Below are 20,833 nucleotides of genomic sequence, written 5' to 3'. Positions count from 1 at the left end.
AGAACCACAGTAAATAATTTTTTTTTCCTCCGGGCTCTCTTAAAACAAGTTTATGAGCTATTTCTTTACCAATATGCCCTTGTCATTTAGGTTGTTACTCTTCAAGAACTGAAACAAACAAGAAATCAAACTGATAGATGTCCAGCGCAAATTGTCTCCGAAATGTCTCTGTTGGAAAATAACACATTTTAGAAACTCATTTTTGCGAAACACTAATGTCTTCAAAGTTGGCGGGGTATGAGGTTTGGTTAAAAAAAAGAAAAAAGAAAAAAAAATCAGAAGCCTGTGCAATAAAAGACAGTTTCATGGTGTGAAATGTGTAACCGTTTATTGGAAGTGTGTTGCTTGCTTACGGCCCCCTCAGAGAGAGAGAGAGACAGAAAGAGAAAAAGAAAAACAAACTGAGCTAAATAATAATATCTGATGTTTGACGTTACCAGCAGCCATCTGAGAGACGGCACGTGCTATAAGCTCATCATTTATGGGTCAAGTGAAGCTCATTCTGGTTTAATTGGCCATATGATTATTTGGAAACGTTGAACGTGGCAGCGCCGAGCCGCATGCTGCGGCGCGCTTATTGAGATGGCCTCTGTCTGATAGAGTTCCATTGTTCTTACCCCAGAGTGTCTCCATCTGCACAAGTGGCACTGACAGCTCCAACAGGATGACATTTGGGGCTATGCATATTTGGTTGTTTCAGTGCGTGCATTCATTGTTTGGGTGCAGACCCCGCTGTGAACAAACACCGGCTCATCGTCACCTCACCTGTACCACCTGTGATCCCACCATGTCACATCGTGACCTTTCTGAAAGACGATTCTCTGTTCTGCATTGTTACCAGGTTTTATCCACCCTTAGCAAAAAGCAATTCATTCTAGAGTACTACAAGCATCCTTATTTTATGCTTAAAATGAGGAAGTTTACTTGATATTAAGTTTTTATAAACTATACTTGATAAGTTTAAGAATAGTATACTATCTTGATCCCAGAACAAAATGAGGTTAAATCATTGACTTATCCTACATTTACTACGACAGAGTAAGTTTTTCACTTCATGCATTTGTTTTGATATATTATCTGTTGTAAACTTGCATGTTCGAGATTGCTTCTGGAGTTTAAAATGTGTGCTGAGTTTCATTACCTCAACACACCAGAAACATGGAAACATTTGACTTTATTAATCAGGTTCTAATTCCTTTCATCAGGAAAATACTTGGGGGACACTTTAAATATACTTTGGTAAGCTAAAATCTAAACCGAAAGTGTATACTTAATACACTATTATTGCACATGGATGAGTGCTAGACATAGGTTTATAGGTGGACCAGAGTTCACTTTTTTGGTCCGCATCAGAGTTCATGTCTGCATTCACACCTCCCCAAACAAACCAGGCTATAAAAAGTTTACTTTAAGCCTCCTGTTATGAAGTCATTTAAAGTTTATCAGGTTATGCCTTCAAGGATACAAGTGGTCAAAGTGAACTCTCAAATGCACATGTGAAAGCCGAGAGTACCGCAGAGTGCTCCGAAACCAGGAAGTGGACTGGGAATTCTGGGTAAACACAACTAAAACAGAAAACCTTTAAAAATGTATTAGTTGTAAACACAACTAATACATTTTGCAAAGAAGGAAGTTGCATTCAGTGTTTTCTGCTGAGGTTTTTCGTGTCATTTCCTTCAGTGACTATTGGTGCAGCGCCACCAAAGGCGTGGAGGAGAACAGTTTGCTCAAAGGTTTTTGGTTCGATTGACATGGTGCAGTGTGAAACCGAACCGTACCAATGTAAAATATAACAAATGTTGCCACTTTGGTCCCCATCCTAACCAAATCTACCAGACTCTCAGGTGTGAAAACACCACTGAAACCTTCATCCATTTTTCATGCACATCCCAACATAAAGTCAAAAACCCTCCAACTTAAACCCCCTCTGTTACTTCTCCTTACCTGCAGCTCGTATCCAAGTACTGAGAGTTTTTATGGATCCGTTTCTACTTAAATGCTCAAAAGGTTTGGCTCTTACACAAGCTTCCATTGAATATGCAAATTAAACAGGTATGTATGTTTTGAGGCACCTCTCCACAATAAGGCAGCCAGCTGTCTCTCTGATCACCCAGCATTCCCCAGGTGTTGGACCTGCTAGCTGCAGATGAGCAAGCGAGAAATGGAGGGGAAAGAGAAGAACTGGTTCAGCAGTCGTGTGAAACGTGTTCAGACGGGTCAGCGGGTGCTGCGGAGTGTGAACTGGGATCTGGCAAATCCGTCCCAAAGTCAGCCGATTGCAAGAGTCTTTTGAATCCTTGAATTCAGTCGGACAAAAATGAAAAGGAGCTGCGTCTTAAGCTTGTGTGTTGCAGACTTGTGTATATATTAAACTATGTTTTTTTGGGGGGGGTTTGCAGATGATTTATCATTATTATCTGCACTTCTTTGTGTGCGCTTAATAGTGCCCTAAGAGAAAGAAAAATGCAAGAGAAAATCATTTGGTCGACTGCGGACATGAATAAAAGATCATACATGCCCAGAGTTTGCTTTTTTCTTTATTGTTCTCAATTAGCCTCAAATTTTGGAATCAAAGGCCTGTTTGTATTGCACTTTTTGCACAACTTAGATGCCGCATTCAGGAGCCGTCATGATGCCAAGTTTTGTTGGAGCAAGTATTGCTTCCTTTTTTCCACTCCATGAAGTTCCTCTTTATCTTGTTCACCTCTGCATTTCTTAAATTACTGACCTTCCACTATCAATTAAGGCTATCTTCCACCCTTCTTCAATTTGGGGCCACTCTGCTCTGCTGCGGCCGCCCGTTCCGTGTCGTGGTGCCTTCAAAGAACCTTGCTGGCTGTGCTGGCTGATTTGACCTCTTTGATGTTGTTTGTTTTCGGTGACCTCCTGCTTCAGCAACGCCGGCTTGCGGCGTGAGCGCGCGGGGCGTGCGAGGCCAAATTGAGGCCGACGCCAGGTCAAACCACCCAGTCAAAGTGGTTTGTCCAGGCCGGGCCGCTGAAGAACAGAAAGCTGTCTGAACGATCAGAGACCTTTTTTTCGTTCTTTTTTTAATTTAACTTACTTTCACTGGAATTGGTTCTTAAAGGTAAACACCAGGCATCGCTTATTGCGTTAAGAAGGATTGCGGGCAATTTTTTACAACTTCAAAGCGGCGTACAAAAATCCCGTTGTTTGTTCGACCTTGCGTGGTTTGAGAGTATGTGATGCTGTTTGTTCGGTGAAAGCGATGTGAAGGAAACACACTGATCCTCTGTTTGCTGTGCCGTGAACTTCACACTGGTCCTCTGTTCGGTCTTGTCCGTCAGCCGCAAAGGCCTCTCAGGTGGGCTGAAAATTTTTCCACTTCGAGTTTGTAGAATTTATCGTAACTCACCGGTGTGAAATAATGGCCAGTGTGTACAATCTCATGGCTTTCCTTCGTCATCGTTTGGGTGAATGCGGACCCTGCGAGGGAACTCTGTGATGACAAAGGACAGACATTTTCATGTGTGACGCTTGAGTCACTGCGTTAAAATGCAGTTTTCTCTGTTTTCCAGGCAACGTTCATGCATTTTAAAGTCGACCACAAGTGAGACGAGGGTGTTGGAGCTGAAAGTCTCCTATCTGTGTAAGTTCCCTTCGCCTCCCCAAATTGTTTCCTCTGTCTATCTTCCTTCCCAGCTTTTCTGTGCCACTGTTTGCCACTTTGGATAAGCTTTGAATTTCCAAATGATTTTGGCTATGATCTTTCAAGTCAGACTTTTTTAGTGCTGCTTTTGTGTCTCTGTGTGTGTGTGTGTGTGTTTAGAATCTTTTCTGGCATAGTCACTAACTTTCTCAAGACTGATGTTCCATGTGAAGAGCACAGCTTGTTCTTAACGTAATGGAAGATATGTTTTACAAATGGAGTCGCGGAAATTGATGACTATCGACTCAATGTCTGTCTTTACTCTTGACTTTTTTTGGACCTTTTCTCACTTACCTTCTTGAAGGGGATGGATTTGTTTTTGCGCTTTTTTTCTGCTAGAAAAGACAAGTGTTTTTGTTGTTGTTGACTTACCCATTAGAAATCACTTACTGTATTTTTGTTTGTTGTGCATGAGGCTCCACTTCTGCTTTTCGAAGGTGTACGGACGCACAGTTTTGACGTGCGAGTGTAAACGTTGAGAAGCTGAAGCCCTGAATGAATCCTGAAACGTCATTTGGAAAAGACCTCAAAGTAGAGCAGACTAAAATTTCATTATCAAAGAATCATTTTGTGCAAAAATGTAATGGACATGTTTTGTTTAGCCCATGGGCCTTTTCTAACACAAACACATGAACTCCATGAAATGGAAGTCAGTGAAGTCTCCTGCTACAGTGAACAATTTGTAGTCCATTTAACAAAACTTTATTACACCCCTGCATGTCCTCTGCAGTTTCTTTCCCCCTCCCACCACTACCACCGCTGTCTCATACTAAACGCTTCTGATTTGTCTCACAGCGAATGTAGAGCGCCACTTTGAGCAGTGTTCTCCTCTGAGCGCCCTCAATAGCTGCTTTCACTTTAGTGAAGAAAGGGGTCCTTTTTTTTTTTTTTTTTTAAAGGCTCTCGCAGGCATCACTCCAGGAACCTTTCAGCACTGGGACCCTACAGTTAGCCTTTTAATGGACTTTCTCTCTGTAAGCAATAAAGATTATATCTGGAGTCAAATAGTGCTGTCGGTAACACTAGCCTAAATGAAGCCAATCCCGACGGTTTCAGCAGGGTCGGGAAACACTGGAAATCTACTGATGGGGAGAGGTTGGAGAAAAGAGTGATCTGGCCATCTGGCTAATCCCCCTCCGTGTTTAAGAATACTTATTAAGGCACTCTCTGGTGGCCCTTGAGTCGTGTCACGGCTAGGTCAACAAGTGTTCTGTTTGATTCTTCCTGGCATCTCAGTATCGGAGGGCAGAAAAAATCCGGGTGCAATGCTACTCTGAGGGAGGCTCATCTTCAAAGAGATTTTTCCATCTTATGTAGTCTCATAATCAGGGGTGGCAATATTTGGAGATTGGACCAGACTATTGAGACGTAAAATCGTTTACACCCTACGACTACAACCCACTGACTGACTAGATGAACAGTTCGTGCCTGTGCAGAAGGACGTGACTTATTTGGTGCTGCTCTGAAAAGGTTTGGTTGGTTTGGGTGTTTGAGTAGGACACCTTGCCCTGAAGGTTTTTCTGCCAGGGGAAGACTCTGGAAAAGTGTATTTCTTCTGGTTTGGGACATCTTGGGATGAATCAGAGTAACTGGGTAGAGAGATGTCTTAGTTTCCCTCCTACTTGTCACCCCCAACACCGAATCTCTGTTCAAAACATGGGTGTTAATTAATGTTGTAAAATAGTATGTAATGTTGATAAAAATAGTGTTTTCCATATTTGTTCAAACTGTCACCATGTTGTGTCAGCATGTTTTGAGATATATTATCTTTTCCATCTCCTCCCTGAGCGACTGTTGCCATCTGAAGAAATGCACCGCTCCTGACCAAAACAAACCAATGAGAGCCAGGAGGTGGGTCTTAGCGCTGTCAGTCACCCTCATATACTTACTGCTAAATGGGCTAATGGTTGAGAAACAACTCTGCTAGTTGCAGCAGAGCAGAAAGTAGGGGAAGACGGGTGGGTGAACAGCAACACACTAAGGATGATTGGCAGCGTAAAGACACGCCCTTTGACTCTGATTGGTTGTTTCTAGTTAGCGCTGGGCAAAGACAGAAAAGCTGTCTTTTCACAGACTTTCTGTCTCATACCAAACTGTCACAACATACTGACAGTTTCAACAAATATGTAAAAAAAATAAATACAAATATTTGTAATGTGTAGTGTCACTACACATTATGGCTTTAAGAGCTTGAACATGAAGAAAACCTGCATTTGAAATTCTGGAAAATCCTAAAAACTGCAGAACAAAGTAATTCTATCAATCTCACTTAACTGCATCAGTTCTTCTAACAAACTTGAAATTGTACTAACATGCCTTTTTTTTCTCAATGTGATTAAAACAGTAATCACATTTTCATACCATACCATAAAAAAGAGGTTAGAGGAGGGAGTGGATTCTCCTAACAAAATTACAGTCTTGATGTTGTGACTGAAACAATTTATGGTGTCTTTGTTTTGGGGACGTTTGAAATGGGGGGGAAAAACGGTGCCGCGCGGTGGAGAATTAGCACAATTAGAGGCCGCACTTACTGCGGTTTTCGTCACTTCATAAAATCTGAAGCAAGTTCACAATGTGCTTATCTTCATATGGTGGAGAGTCAGAGCTTAATTTGTGTCTCAAATGGAGGTTTAATGATGAAAAAGAAAAATAAGATCAAATCCCGATCCGAGGCTAAATGCTTCTCAAACGGATCAGTAGCTTTGCATTTACTGACCTGGATTTCAATACGAGAGCCGTCCTAATTCTGAAAATCTGCAGAAACCAGCTGATGCTTGTAAAGTCAAAGCCCTTCTTTAACTAACTGAACTAATGGCGCATGTGTGAGGAGTTAAAAGCATAAACAGATAGCTAGCGGTTGTTGCGATAGCTTGAAAGCTAATTAGTTAATAAGCTAATGAACTCACTGAGGTTGCCTGTTTGGCTTCCCCAAAACAATTTCCTTGTTTGTTTTTTTTTCTTTCTTTCTTTCCGCTTCATCTTTGAATGTGAACTTCACTTTGCTCCAATTAGTAATGTAACACAATTTTGTGTTGTTTCTCTGCAGTTAGCTGTGCTTTTCCTGTCATTTTCAGGCCAGCTAGGTTTTACATAAACTCATTATGAATGATGAATGCTATCATTTTTGTTCAACCACCTTCCAGTTTATAATAATTCAATTCAAAAATAATTTGTTCATCCCAGAAAAAAATGAAATGTTGTAACTCATGTTGCATAATTTTCTTCAGAGGAGTTATTATTGATTCCAGTGGCTGTGGACAGAGTCGTTCTCCTGTAGCAGTCTGTATCACAGGTGTTTTGATGAGGCCTCTGTTGTTGTATGACAGTGTTATGAAGCAAGCGGTTATTCGTAATGTTCTTCATTTTGACATAAAATCCTCGGCTTCTTCATCTCTAGAGTTTCCACAGTCATCCCTGGAACAAAACCAAAACAGAACCAGCCTTCTTTATCAGGTTGTTGATTTAAGTCTCTGGCTGTGATGCTGCTGCTCAAACAGATGACGGCAAAACCAATGACACTCAACCACAGACGTGTAGAAGATATGCTGCATCTTGCTGCAAATACTGAAGGACCTAAGCTTCCTTAAGAAGTACAGCCTGTTCTGCTGCTTCTTTTAAATGACGTCACTGTTGAGTCTCCAGTCCAGACTGTTGTCCCTATGAACACCAAGGTATTTATAATATTCATCCACCTCCTCTTCTTCTCTCATGATGGAAATGATATTTGATTTAACCCTATTGCTCCTGAAATCTACAATCTGTGAAAAGGAGTGGTGAGAGTGCAGTGCCCTGTGGTGCTCCTGTGTCCTTCAGTCTCACAAACTGGCGTGTTTGTGAGGTAGTCATAGATCCAGGTGATTGTTGGGGAATCCATCAGTGTCTTCTGGAGTTTCTCACAAAGCAGATCAGGCTGAATTATGTTAAATGCTCTGGAGAAATCAAAGAACATGATCCTCGCGGTGCTGCCTGCTTTGTCCAGATGACAGTGGGATTGTAGAAGCAGGTGTATGATTCAACTCTAATCATAGAGGACCTTCATAATGTGGGATGTCAGGGCAACACGTTTGTAGTCATTAATCAGTGATGGGTGAGTTTCCTTTGCTAATGGAAACAGCAGGAAGTCTTCCATAATAACCAAAACTTCGCTTGCGTCAAATTAAGGTTGAAGAGATGTTGCATAGGACTTTGGCGCTGACATGCAGGCTTGATCCGGATCAGTCTCTCCGATGGCCTCTTCATCTGATTTCTAGATACAGAAAGATGTTGGGTGGAGGCAAAGGGAGCAGCATCATCTCCTGATTTGATTGAAGACAAACCTGTGGAACCAGAAGAGTCCATGACTGAGGTGGAAGACAGAACATTCGAGGTTTGACAGGACAGCTGTGAGTCAGAGGAGGGTCGGATGTCTGTTTGGATGGGGACAGGAGGATGTTGAGCTTCTTCCTGCTGCACTAAATCTGTTGAGGAATAGGTTTAGTACATTTGCGCTATCCAGAGTCTCTCATCTGTCCAAATGTTCTTGTGCTTGAAATTTGTGATCTTCTTCGTCCCTTGTATAATTCCTCCGTAGTTTGCTCTTTCTGTACGCCTCCGTTCTGTGTCAATCTTTGATTTTGAACTACTTCTTAAAATTCCCTGACTTTAGTCATCATGGTTCCTGGGTGAATTTTGAACATCCTACTCAATTTCTTTTTGTCATATGTGATACGTTGGGTCAGATGATGAAAGTTTTTATAGAAATGGGTACAGAACCAGAACCAGCAGCGTTTTGGATCATCTGCAGATTCTTTGGGGTATTTTTGGCAGACCTGTGAGGACACTGTTGAAGTTATCAGTGTGACAAATGATAAACACATGGATGCTTTTGTTTAGATTTTGCTGGGACATTAGTCCTTTAAAGGTTTTTCATTTGATAGAAGGATGATTTTGTAACCGTCTTTATGTGTTTTTGAAGGTTCAGGCCTGAGTCCATCGCTACACCCAGATTCAAGCCTGATAACCTTCTTGAGATTTGGATTCATACGTTGGCGCTGCTAGGTGTCATTTTAAACCTGTGTGGCAGAGACAATTAACTCAAATTTGTGCATTCAACTCTGGCTTTTAAAAGTTGTAAGTTGTGTAATTGTTTCACCCCAAAAAAGTCGGAGAATTAAAATTATTTAAAGCCCCAAACCCACGCAGATATTGAGTGTGTATAAATGGTACAAAAGGACAAAAAATAAACCACGTTTATGAGTTATATATTTAGGTCTACAGCAGATACCACTAAGTTTTCTTTTTTTTTTTTTTTTTTTATTTAGTACGTTTGGGGATGCGGAGTTCTGAAGTTCGGTGACGTGCTGTGGCGAAGCAGCAGATTATATGTTTCGTGTTATGGATTTGGTGGTTTGCCAGGCTGTGTCGGTACCAGCTTATTTGTGTGTTTCCTTACATGCTTGCTGGTGTTTTACTCACTCATGCCACATCAGTATCTCATCTGAGGCCCATCTGGTTCATTTAAGAGGCCAGCGGAGCTGCAGCGGCGGGGAAGGCCGGGTCCGATCAGGGCTGGGCCGGGCCGGGCCGGGCCCGGCGGCAGTTCCTCTCCGCTCACACAGGAGCCCGTGGTGCGAGGCCCTCTGCCAGTAATAGTATAGATCAACCCTCGCGGCTTCCAAACCACCCAAGCTCATACCTACTTTCTCTCTTCTATTGCCCTTGAAACGAGGTCTGCTCTAAATATTATCTCCCCCTGCGCTCTCTTAACTCCGTTTATCCCGGAGTCGGCAGAGACAAGAAGAGAAGCCGTGGGGCTGAGTCACTTTTTCCTCCCTTCTTCGCTTCTCTCCCTCTGCTCTCCTCGCCAAAACCGCAGCCAGCGGCAGCGGCTTCCTGGAGATGAGCGCCTTTTGTCTGTTCTGAAACTGCTGCGGCTTTAGGCAGATCCTCCTCTGGTGAGGTAATGCGAGGTTCGGATGAGCGGGACAAGTCGGAAAATAAAAGGTGCGAGGCGAGCGGCGCTTTGGAACAGATCGATATTTCAACCTTTTTGAGCGTTTTCGCGCAACAGGATACATGCTTTCCATCTTTCCATCTAATGTTTGCGCACGTTCACAGCTCTTTCTTGGTGGTCCGAACTGCTGAGTAGCTCCACTGCAGGGCCTATGTGAGTCAGCTCCTTTCACACAGCAGAATCTGGTTTGTGGCCCAATTTTCCATTATCAAGGGCTAATTGGAAGCATTTCTACAAATTGAGGCTAAGAATAAAACAAAGAAGTCACTTTTTGATGATACCTGCTTCAATTGCAATTAAATCCCAAAGTGAGGATCCTGTTTTGTCATCCAGTCAATCCTGGATGTTGTGATGCTTTATTGTGTTTGTTGTGTCCTGAGATTACTGATGTTTTAATTTTTTGGCACCTTTTTCAAAGGTTTGCAGTCAAAGTTGCAATTTTTTAAGCTTTATTCTTTTTTGATAAAATAGTTTTAAATTGCTGCACATAATAAAAATTTTTTTAGGTATGTGGAGAGTATCACTAGCTGCATTTCCATTGTAAATGTGCAAAACATCGTCAATATTCCGGTAACGTTGAAAAAAACCCAAACACAATCTTGCAATTTCTCTGTTTCCATTGAATAAGAAATACGAATATAAACCATGCCTGTGTAATTTTGTTCATTTATTAGGTCATTAAAAAACATCCCACGGAGTCATGTTGCAGTTTTGCCACATAAACCGATTTCGATGAAGCCAAAAAAGAACTTTTCATCACAAAACAAGAGTTTTTAAAAAAAAAATGTCAGTGTTTTCCTTGAGCAAATTTATTTACAAAACGTCAAATTTCGTAATTGTATTGTCAATAGAAATGCAACTTCTGTATAGAAATTTAAGGATTGGGTTTGTTCCTGGCATCAATGATGAGAAAGCAAAGTAAAATGGGTAACAATAACATTTGTATTCTATATTAACAAGATGGAGTAGCTAGTCAGCATCCACCTGACATTATCTGGGTTGTTTGGAAGAAAACTGCAGTGATTGGTCAGATTTTGGCAAAGTCGCAGCTTCCTGGAGGGACCGATTAACTTACTGTTTTTCGTCTGCTGTTTGATCATAAATGCATAACAAGCTTTAAAGGTTTTCTGTGAAATTTTTTCTTTGTTCATGTCTGAGCGGGTCGTAAAAAGAAAAAAAAAAGCAGTTCGACCCAGCTTGTGAATATGTGTGTGAACATGATGAATTTATGAGCTCTTGTTTTATTTTCTGCACATCATCGACGACAACTGTTATCGGCTCAGACCTCGGGCCTCCCGTGGAGGAATGCCACCGCACTCGCCGACATTCCGGATAATTGCTTCCTGTCATGGTTCAAGGAGGTCAGAGGGCAGGGTCAGACTCAGCTGTTCCACCAGGCCCTTCAGAGAATGCCACCTGGCCCCTGGGCCGCAGCGATCCAGCTTATAATAGAGAGCAAACAATATGCCTCTTCACCTTTTCTGCATTCTTCAACATGCTGTAGCTGGAAGAGGCGTCCTCACCAGCTGTTAGGCTCATCTTAACGCTTCGTTTGAGCCTCTTTGCCCCCTCCCTCCCCCTCTCTCTAATTTGTTCATTTATGTCAGAATTTAACAAGCTCATATAAGATGTATCAAGCTGAAACATGATCACCAGCATCGTTTTAATGCGTTCCACACGGTGGTTCAGGTGAATTGCACTCCGTTGTCGACGGCTGAAATGTTTGCTGAAGATGATTTTGTTCAACAAAGAGTCATTAGTTTATTTTCTCCCAATAAACAAACCTACTTATTAGAATACCTTTAATGAATACAATTTTGAACACCTCAGTGATGTCCAAATGATGGGATGTTTGACTTGGACAGATTTTGATTTATTGATAAGAATCTGTGGATTTTAAGATATGTTTTTTAAAGTACATATAATTGTTGTCTTTCTTTTCAGTCTTTAACCACAGTCAGTGAGACGTTTTTCTGTTGGACTTTGTTGTATTATTTTGATATAATTAGACGAAGCATCCAGACACTACCACGAGATACCAGCCACTCACTTCAAATGAAATGCATACTGCTAATATGACTTGTGGGATGCGAAAACGGTTGTTTGCGTTGTAGTTTTGCTAAATAAATCCATTTCAGTGCGACCAAAAATAACAATAAACACCTCAAAACGTTTTATCAAAAAAAACAAAACTAGTTTTTTCAAAACTGCAGTGTTTCCTTCAAGTAAATTTTTTTTAAATGTCAAATTGCACAATTATATGGTCCATGAAAAGTAGCTTGTGTTTGTAGGAGTATGACGTCACTGTGGTTCGTGTTAGCGGATGTATCCATCGTTAGTCTCTGAATCACCCAGACAGCATTTGATGTCAGACTGTTAAGAAAGGGTAAAGTACTGATGAACCGCCCTGTTTTGTGAACAATATTTACCTGAACATGCAAGAAAAAGGTACTTACTACCGCCTCTTTTCTCATAAGTACAGCCTCCTCAATGCTGTAAAAATCCTGGATCTCGTTTTAAAGCCGCCATCAGCCAGAACGAACTGGCCTTTAACGGCCGCTGATTGCATTCCAACACCAACCAACCCCCCTCCTCTGCTTTTAGTGATCTGATCATTTAAGTACATGCTAGCATAATTGAGGTCTCTTCCTTGATTAGATTTGCGCCAGCTTTTAACAAAGCCTGCTCGAACTTAATCCAATGAGGCCCATTGTGGTGACCGCAGAGGGATGACATCGCTCCTGGTTAGCTTCAGAATCAAACCGAGCAATTAGACGGCGCGCCGATAAAGAGGCCGAACGCCTAAAACCAAGAGCACACTGGTTTTCTTTTTTCTGGCAGGAAAAAAAATGACCAGCTGAGAGGGGAGGTTTTGATTGTCTTTTAATGTACAAACATCTACAGACGTGCTTTGATTGCTCCGGAAAGGTATTCTTGAATGGTAACGTTTCAATTCGGAACGCTGCCTTTCAAAGTTACATAAATGCACCTTATGTGTGGCTTTCATCAGCTTTATTTATTTACTCACACGGGTCAGACGGTTGCTTACTCTCACTGAAGAGCTGATTTTTTTTTTTTCTTTTACTTGTTTTCACATAACCTGTAAACCTCGGCTGCCGGTCGAGCTCCGTGGCATGTTGATGTCTTTAAAGTTTTACGTAGAACCACAAATGCAGCGCCGACCTGCAGGGCCTGGAATAGGCCGCTCAGCATGGCGTAGAGGAGTCGGCTCTGGTTGTGTCCTCGGTGACTCCTGCCCGTCCATAATCACAGAGACTAAACCCGCTCCTGACCTGTGGCGGTGTGTCACAGGCTCAGTCTCCTAATCTTCTCCTTTGTTCTCTGTCATCCCCAATTAGTCATTCACCAGGAGCCGCAGGAAAGTGGATGTGGGAAAACACGTGTGTGTGAACAATTACCTGTAATTACAGTGTGCGCTTTTGTTGTCTGACAAAGCAAGTGCACAAACTTGATGTGAGGTTTTTATTTTTATTTTTGATTTTACTAGTTAGCTCTTTCATTGACAATAATTTGTGAATCACTTTTGATAATTTATATTTTTTTCTCTTATTTTTTAGTTTCCTTTACAAATGTGCATGAATCTTTGTCTATATTCTACAAATGTGTGCGGCGTTTTGGGGAAACAGTAGTTTGCCAAGAGCTCTGGATTCAATGACGCACACATGAACTGTGTCATGCTGTGATAACTCTGGAGGAGCCAGCTGGACATTGTACCACTTCCTGTCATCTTCTTCGGCATTTTTGCCAGTAGTAACATCTCCCTGTTGATCAAGTGACTCAAAAAATGCGGAAAAAAATGCCTCGTTGCCTCAGCTACTCTTCAGCCAATTAATTTTTGTCATTTCATTTTGCTCAGTTTTACGGTCAAAGGAAACCACAGCTACAGTAAACAGGTGTAAGCATGCTAAGGCTCACCTGTTCAAAAGTTGACTAATCCCGAATTCCTCCTATAGTTCAGTGATCCGGACCATAAGGTGCCATGGGATCAGCAGCAGGCTTGCAAATAGAGGCTAAGCAGAGGAGAGGAGGAAAAAGACAAACAAGTGAATTTTGGAGCCAGGCCCAGTGGTTGGGGAGGGTTTGGGGGGCAATTTGGAGTTAAAAAGCTGATAATTGCTGTTTCAGGGCAGGCTGAACAAACGAGAGAGAGAGAAAAACACCAGAAAATACGGTGTATGTGTCCCACCTTATCTCAGTTGTCTGTTTGCTGGCAACGTCTGATATGAAGTACGATAAATAGGCTGTGATTTACGAGGGAAAACCGTGTTATACTCTGCAGACACGGAGGGACTGAAGAAACTCTGATATGAGCGCAGGCCTAATTTATGTGCTTGTGTTGAAGGGGACAAGCACCTCCAGAGTATGTTTGGTCAAATCCCTTGGATGGGACTCCAAAATGACTGGCTCCCTTCCAAACGTTGCATCACATGCCGATAACAGAGACAGATTTAACACGCTGTTTCCAATTTGTCGTTATTAGAAGGTACACATTTAGATACGCGCTCCAAATACACAAAGGGAGAAGATTTATCATCTGGATACAATTACTTTAACCTATGGAGCCTTACTCAATAATTAATATCTATTGGCTTATGACCTCTTTATGCCATACAGTAAACAACACGCCTCATAACTATGTATGAGCTCTTGTAGTCGGCTAATATATGGCCGAACAGCCCGGAGATAAGCTCTGGGTCTTAATAAATCAGCCATAACTAATGAAACCCTTAATTGTGATTTATAGCCGACAAGCCTGGTGTTGAGACGGAGAGAGAAACGGATAAACGGAGCGGACGACAAGAGAATCCCCACAAAGAGATGCAGGGCAGCGGGAGAAATGGGTAGAAATCGTTTTGTAAAATTTCTGGGTGCGGTGTTTGGTTTGTTTTTTCTTTACTCAATTAAATCGAACGTTCTAATTAAACACTGACTCTTCATACGTCGGATAAACATGGACATATTTTCAACATTGTTCTATTTCAGCATAGAGAAATATGTTGAAACCTTTTTTCTTTCACCTCATTAGTACTGTTCAAATTTAATTTGAACAGATATGCTGAGCGTGAGACTGGTAATACTCATTTGATCAACTCTAACTTGTTGATCAAGTTGTTATTGGACATTGTGTCTCACTTGATTCTGTGTTTTTATTTATTATCTGCTCTTGTTGCTACGTGTGTTCGATGCATCCAGCTCCAGACGTTGGCTTCACTTGAGATGATAAAGTTTCGCCAGTATCTTTTAGCAAACAAAGAATCCCTAATTTTTCCTTTTCACAAGTTGAGTTGAGTTTTTCTCAAAAGTCACAAAAATAATGTAAAATAATGTGCAGCGTATTTAACTGATATTCATATAGGATCATGCCGGCCTCGTGTTTTAAAGGATTGTTGCTCAGCTCATGTTTGTTGTCTTTTAGTGCTTTAAATTTGCAACGAGAAAAGATCAAATGCAGTCTAGACAAAGAGTAAAAAACAAATCCGCCTGAACAGTTTAGTTTTCTCTTTTTAGCATTAGCAGCTAATGTCAAAGTATTTTCACAGTGCCCAGAAGGTAATTGTATGTTGCCTGTCATGAATTAGTTTTGCTAAGTGCCTAAAATTTAGCTCCATAATTGCTTTCAAGTTAGCGATGGTTTCTTGAGTTCTTCTGTAACTGAGTGCTGTTAGCTAGCCCGAAATCAGTTTTCATTAGCCAACTCTTAACAACACCACAGGGCAACTGAAGAACTGCATTCACAAAGTGTTAAACATAGTTACGGGATGATTATGCTTATATCTGTAACTTTTATATGTGGGGTGTATAACGATATCACTTTATTCACCAGAAAAGCCGACATGCTAACAGCAGCTAGATGGCACGGAAACATTTACCTGCCAGAGATGGGAGATGAATTCAGGAGCAGTACCATTGTAACAAAGTTTCTCATTGTTACAATGAGAAACTTTGTCATTGTAATGAGATATAAAACCCATCATAACGAGAAACGTTGCCATTTTCACGACTCATAAAACTTGTGATGACAAGTTTTATATCTTGCTAAAACCAAAGTATGTTCACCTTTAAACAAGGAACAGTGTGACAGTAAAATGCTCATTCTAGTAGAAACGGAGTGAGAGTTTTGAAAAGTCGTGACTTGTCAGAAGAACATATGACTAGAATCTTTCTTATTAGGTAAGAAACTCATCTTATTTAAACCTGAAAGGCTCTAAACAAGATACTGATCCTGAATTGCCGAGCTCTGGCAGTCAAAGACACATTTTGATGAAAATGTTGTAGCACAAGGTCTTGTTAAACTTCTTCTTCTTCTTTTTTCCTATTTCCCCGAAGTTTACTGAACACATACACTGAGTCACTTCAAGTTCAGGATATTATATCAACCCCATCAAGTCAATGACCTAATAAAAAATAAAAATTAACTCTCTACGTTATTAGCACATGCATTCATTCACTGTAGAGACACCCACAAAATTAACACTTGTGCAGCCAGAAGAATTCTTTCCTACATTTTATTAACTGGATATTTCTTACTTCTCTAAACATTTTTCCAATAAATATTATATTTTTCCTGTATGCCAAAGTCACTTTGTAGGACACCAACCTCCGCAGATTAATCTGCTCTAAGCTGGCTGTAGTTTGTTGTTCCTGGCTGCGTGGACTTCTGGCCGGTTGGTTGGTTTTTGGGAGGAAAACTTAATTAACATACCTTAGCATGGTCGGAGGAAGAATTTAAGGTCTGTGCCTTTAATAAATCAAACGTATGAATCGCAGACTTTCAGGAATAACCAATTTATTTGGGTCCCAGTTAAAATCCAAATGTGGAGAATTCGCTTTGATTTAAGTCTTTACAGTAATACATTCAGCTATTGGCTGGCTTGTGAAAACAGGTTGAGGTTGGAGCTCGTGCGTCATGAACAATACATATCATCCTCAAAAACAATGGATACCTTGTGCTGAGTGGAGAGCCTCAGCACAAGACTGGGAGAGGACACTGAACTGATTCACTTACTTTGTTCGTCTGTTATTTTCTCAGCAAGTATGAACTAATAATAAATCCTTTCAGGAGTTTATAGTGACTTCATGACTTAACTCACTATAAACTGCTTAGAGATTGTGCCAGACGCTTTCTAAAGACTGACACGCAGACTATTAGTGTGAGTTTCAATGATATCAGTATATCTGATATCAATCTGAAAATGGACTGCTAGGAATGCAATAATTATTTACTGTTGCGTTACAAATGTCACACTTTGCATTTCAATAAGATATTCAACATGTTGGGTGGAAAAATTGGAAAAGAGAGGAGTGGGAATTGAGACTGATGGTAGCTGATATTGCCAATGTTACAGCAATAATATTGCCAGCTCTTTATTATTATTATTATTATTATTATTTGTTACTTACATTGAAAGCAAAAATGTATTACGTTTGTTCATTTTTAGCCATGCAAGTGTCGACACTGTTGCACTGAGCGGTAGTTTTGCCACTTCTGTTCAGTTGATTGCTTGATTATATGTTGGCCTTAAAAGGAAAAGCAGAAAAGCAATAACCTTTCCACCATAATCACTGGACGGATGTGAAACTGTATCAGACTACGGTTACATTCGCTTTCATGTGGACCGAAAAAGCAAACGCTGGTACACCTAAAAGTCTTGTCCTCATTTTGGTTGGAGTAAATTCTGGTGCGGCCTGCTCCAAATGTACGAAGTGGACTATCGCGCAGAGCTTTCTCGGTAAATACAACCAAAATAAACCTGAGACTCGAGCGCTACATTTACATTTTGTGGAGAAGCAAGTTGTGCTCATGTCTTCTCCAGAGGTTTTTGTTTCCGGCAGTGGCTCTCCACAGGCAAAGGGGGAGGAGAGGTTTTTCAAACTCTTTTGTTCATTTTACACAATGCAGTTTTAAAATGTAACAAATGTTTGAACTTTGGCCCCCAATAGAATCAAATCTTTTGGATTGTGAGTGTGGAAACGTCCTAATGTTCACCAGTCAGGAAGCAGAACTGCTTCCTGTTCATCTCTGTCAGGTTTTCTTTGAATGAAGACAATATTTTTAGATGAATCTCAAAGACACTAGACTTGCTCCACGAGGCACTTTGCTCAGAAATCATTTGGGTAAAAGTGTCAGAATGCTAAAGTAATGACATTTCCACCGTCTCCATTCCTGCTCCTGGCAGACGGAGACGTCCGCTGCCAATGAGACACGGACGGAAGTCTCGACTGGACTTCCGCGGGACGACTCGTTACGACCATCTGTATGCATTACGCATTCACGAACGTCAATAATTGAGTGAAAACATGTTTCGGTGGCTGGCCCACGAAAGTGCCCGGCCTTTGAATAATGCAGTCACTTCACGCTAACAAAGCTGAGGAAATCCTCTTTCTCAGATAGGGGAACAAAGCTCATTGTCAGAGGATAGAGAGGCAACAGGGATTACAACGAGGCCATGCAGCGAAACGCCTTGTCAGTCTTAATCTGGGATTAAGCGGGCATTCACGCCTCCTGGGTGCTCTAAAAGCCACCTGTTTGGACGCCACGGCAGACGATGATACGATCCAGAGCTTCTTGTTTGATTCTCTTTTGTTTGCATTAAACTTTAAAATGGCTTTCTCCTGCAGGCTGTCGTGGAATTTCCAAAGCCATTAAAAAAAAAAAAAAAAATTCAGTTAAAAAGAAATGACTCTGAAAGTGAAAAGTTAATTCTTTTGCTGTTTGAATGTGCGCAGAATCGAACTAATAAATAAAACCGGTAGTTTACATGTAGCTTCACCGTCCTCAGGACCGGTCTGAATCAGAGTTTGGGCTCCTTCGTGCCAAAACGTCGTCTCGAGTAAGCGTCTAGTGCATTATAAATATCAGGGATGGACGAACGCGGCGAATTACCTCGTAAGAATGTCAAACGCGGCTGTCTGATGATTGTCCTCGGCTTTCGGGAGACCCCTGGAGTCCTGTAATGACTTACTAAAGCTCACTTTCCCTCTGCTGCCAGCCTCGGGGCAAATGGGATCAGTCATGTGTGAGCGCAGCTGTCGCAGGGCCGCCAGCTTCTTTTGATAACTTTCTAACACTGAACTCACCTCGAAATAGACGTCACTGTCGGCGATACGATGGAAACCTGAACCCCCTTAAAAACCCGCCTCCTGTTTGATTGTTTAATCTTCCAGATTCATTCCAAACCCAACGCAGCTGGACGCCATTCGGCCTCTTGAAGCTGTTAGTTTTGCCAGGGAGATGTAAGGAAATTCATGCAAAAAACAATTAGCGTCTTTCTGGCTTTAAAAGAAGCTAATACACAAATTCAGTGTTTTACCATATGAGCCAAGACTGTCAAGTTGAAACTGACTGAAGGTCACAAATAGCTTTTTTATTCATTTTTTATTAGAAATTGTAAAAAAACAAAAACAAAAAAAACAGACGTGGTTTCCATAGAAAATGGAGCCATATATCATTATAGATCTGAAAGATAAAATCTATCAGAATTACCTTGTTTTAAAAATAATAAGCAACAATCTACAAACAATATCCTAAACTTTGTGTTGTACTTTCCATAGTTACAGGACTTTATTTGGAACACAGAGAAAATTAGTTTGTATTTTTAACCACATCGACCTCCAACTTTGTGCCATTTTTATATCTCACATAACAGGATTTCTGCTATTATAAAGAACCCTCAGCAGATACCGACTCCATTCAGAAAGATGAAAACGCAGGAGAGAAACTGAGCTGTGTTTGTTGCAGATTGTTGCTTTTTCTTATAAGGCAATTTTCTGAAACAACGCCACACTCAGGCTTGTACATAAAATTGTACAAAAATATATACATTTTGCATTTAAGATGTAAAAAATGCCCTTATCTGTAAATTTGTACTCCCAAAAACTCCTCAGCTGACAGTTTCAGCTTCAAATTCTGCAAAAAAAAAAAGAAAGAAAAAAAAAGTCTCCTATTAAAAACCTTTTGCTATCAAATTTTTAATTGTTAAATCAAAAATAATAATCAGATTGTCAGCCCTATACTGTATTTATAAGTCAAGCAGAAAGGGAGGAGCTTTTCACATGTTGATGTCTGAGGTGCTTTTTATCTGCAGATGCTTCGTTTGGTACCAGTGAGCAATCGTTCACGAAAGGAAGGCCATATCATTTGATTTTATGCAATAAATGCATATTTTTTAGCTTAAAAATAGAACTCACTTATTTGTTTCTGCGCATCTGAGAAATTCTTTCATCTCCCGAAGCAACAATTCAGCTGTAAAATGCCTGAGTGAATCCAGCTCCTCCTCTGAGCTGCAGTTTCCAAGCTCCTGGTTCAGAGCACCCCTCCCCTTCAACTCGCCCACTCAGCTCCTTAAGACTAGCCCGCAGCAATTAGCACCTGATGGAACTGTGCATCATTATAGGAGCTGCTTCTCAGGACAGCGCTGGTAAAAATGTTGTTAAAGGGTTAATAGAGGAGCCGTGTTGTGATGGCTTCTTGAAGGTGTCGTTTCAGAAAGAGTTTTTAAAGAGACAGAGGCCCAATTTCAAGGTGCTAGGTTATGACGTCAATAATCTATTCCTTTAAGTCATATTTGATATACGTAGCATTTTTGTAACAACTGAAGGTAACATAATTATTTGTTTGCACATAATGCTGCTCCTCTGAAGCCTTTACTCATCTTTATCCGGACAACCAATAACTTTGGAAGGAGCCTGGTGTGGTTCCAGCACAGCAAGGCTTAAAAGTTGTGTAATGGGCTTATTGGTACTTCACGTCCGTCCCTATAGAGGTCAAGAGGTCCTTCAAGGTGGGTATAAGACTCCATGAGATCCTTATGGTACACACCTCTAGAAGGTGTTCAGGGACGGAGGAAGGAATAAAACAGATGGAAACAGAAAGATTGCAGAGAAGTGAATCGGTTACAGTCTAGTTTTCACTTCTGCTTGTTAAAATGGAGAATGCCTGACGCATTTGTTATTTTTCAGGTCTATTTCTAACTAATTCGTTCAGCTGTTGACGTTCTCTCACAATAACGCTTGCTGTTTCTGGTATACTGAGGAAGCCTATGATTCAGAAACAAAATGTTCATAATTTCTACCTAATGTGAGGCTGAAGGGGAGGGGGAAACAAACGGCCCCTTTCTGAGCCGCCGCGTGTGTTGACTTTGGTCCTCAAT

General features: G+C 41.0%; 1 protein-coding gene across 3 annotated transcripts in view; it reads left to right on the top strand.

The window, feature by feature from the left end:
- Positions 1-20,833, top strand: part of LOC129362806 (transcription factor SOX-6-like) — a 137,490-nt gene that overhangs the window by 17,161 nt on the left and 99,496 nt on the right. For 2 of the 3 annotated variants that reach the window (XM_055034578.1, XM_055034556.1), the window contains exon 2: positions 3,540-3,610. The exons of the other annotated variant lie outside the window; for it this stretch is intronic. The gene's annotated coding sequence lies outside the window, so the exon portion shown is untranslated. The remainder of the gene's footprint in view (positions 1-3,539; positions 3,611-20,833) is intronic. 3 annotated transcript variants of the gene reach the window in all.

The sequence above is a fragment of the Poeciliopsis prolifica genome, unplaced genomic scaffold, assembly GCF_027474105.1.
Source record: "Poeciliopsis prolifica strain line A6 unplaced genomic scaffold, Auburn_PproV2 SCAFFOLD001, whole genome shotgun sequence".
NCBI classification, from domain to species: Eukaryota; Metazoa; Chordata; class Actinopteri; order Cyprinodontiformes; family Poeciliidae; genus Poeciliopsis; species Poeciliopsis prolifica.
Note: the sequence above shows the minus strand (reverse complement) of the source record. Positions and strands in the feature narration are given on the sequence as shown.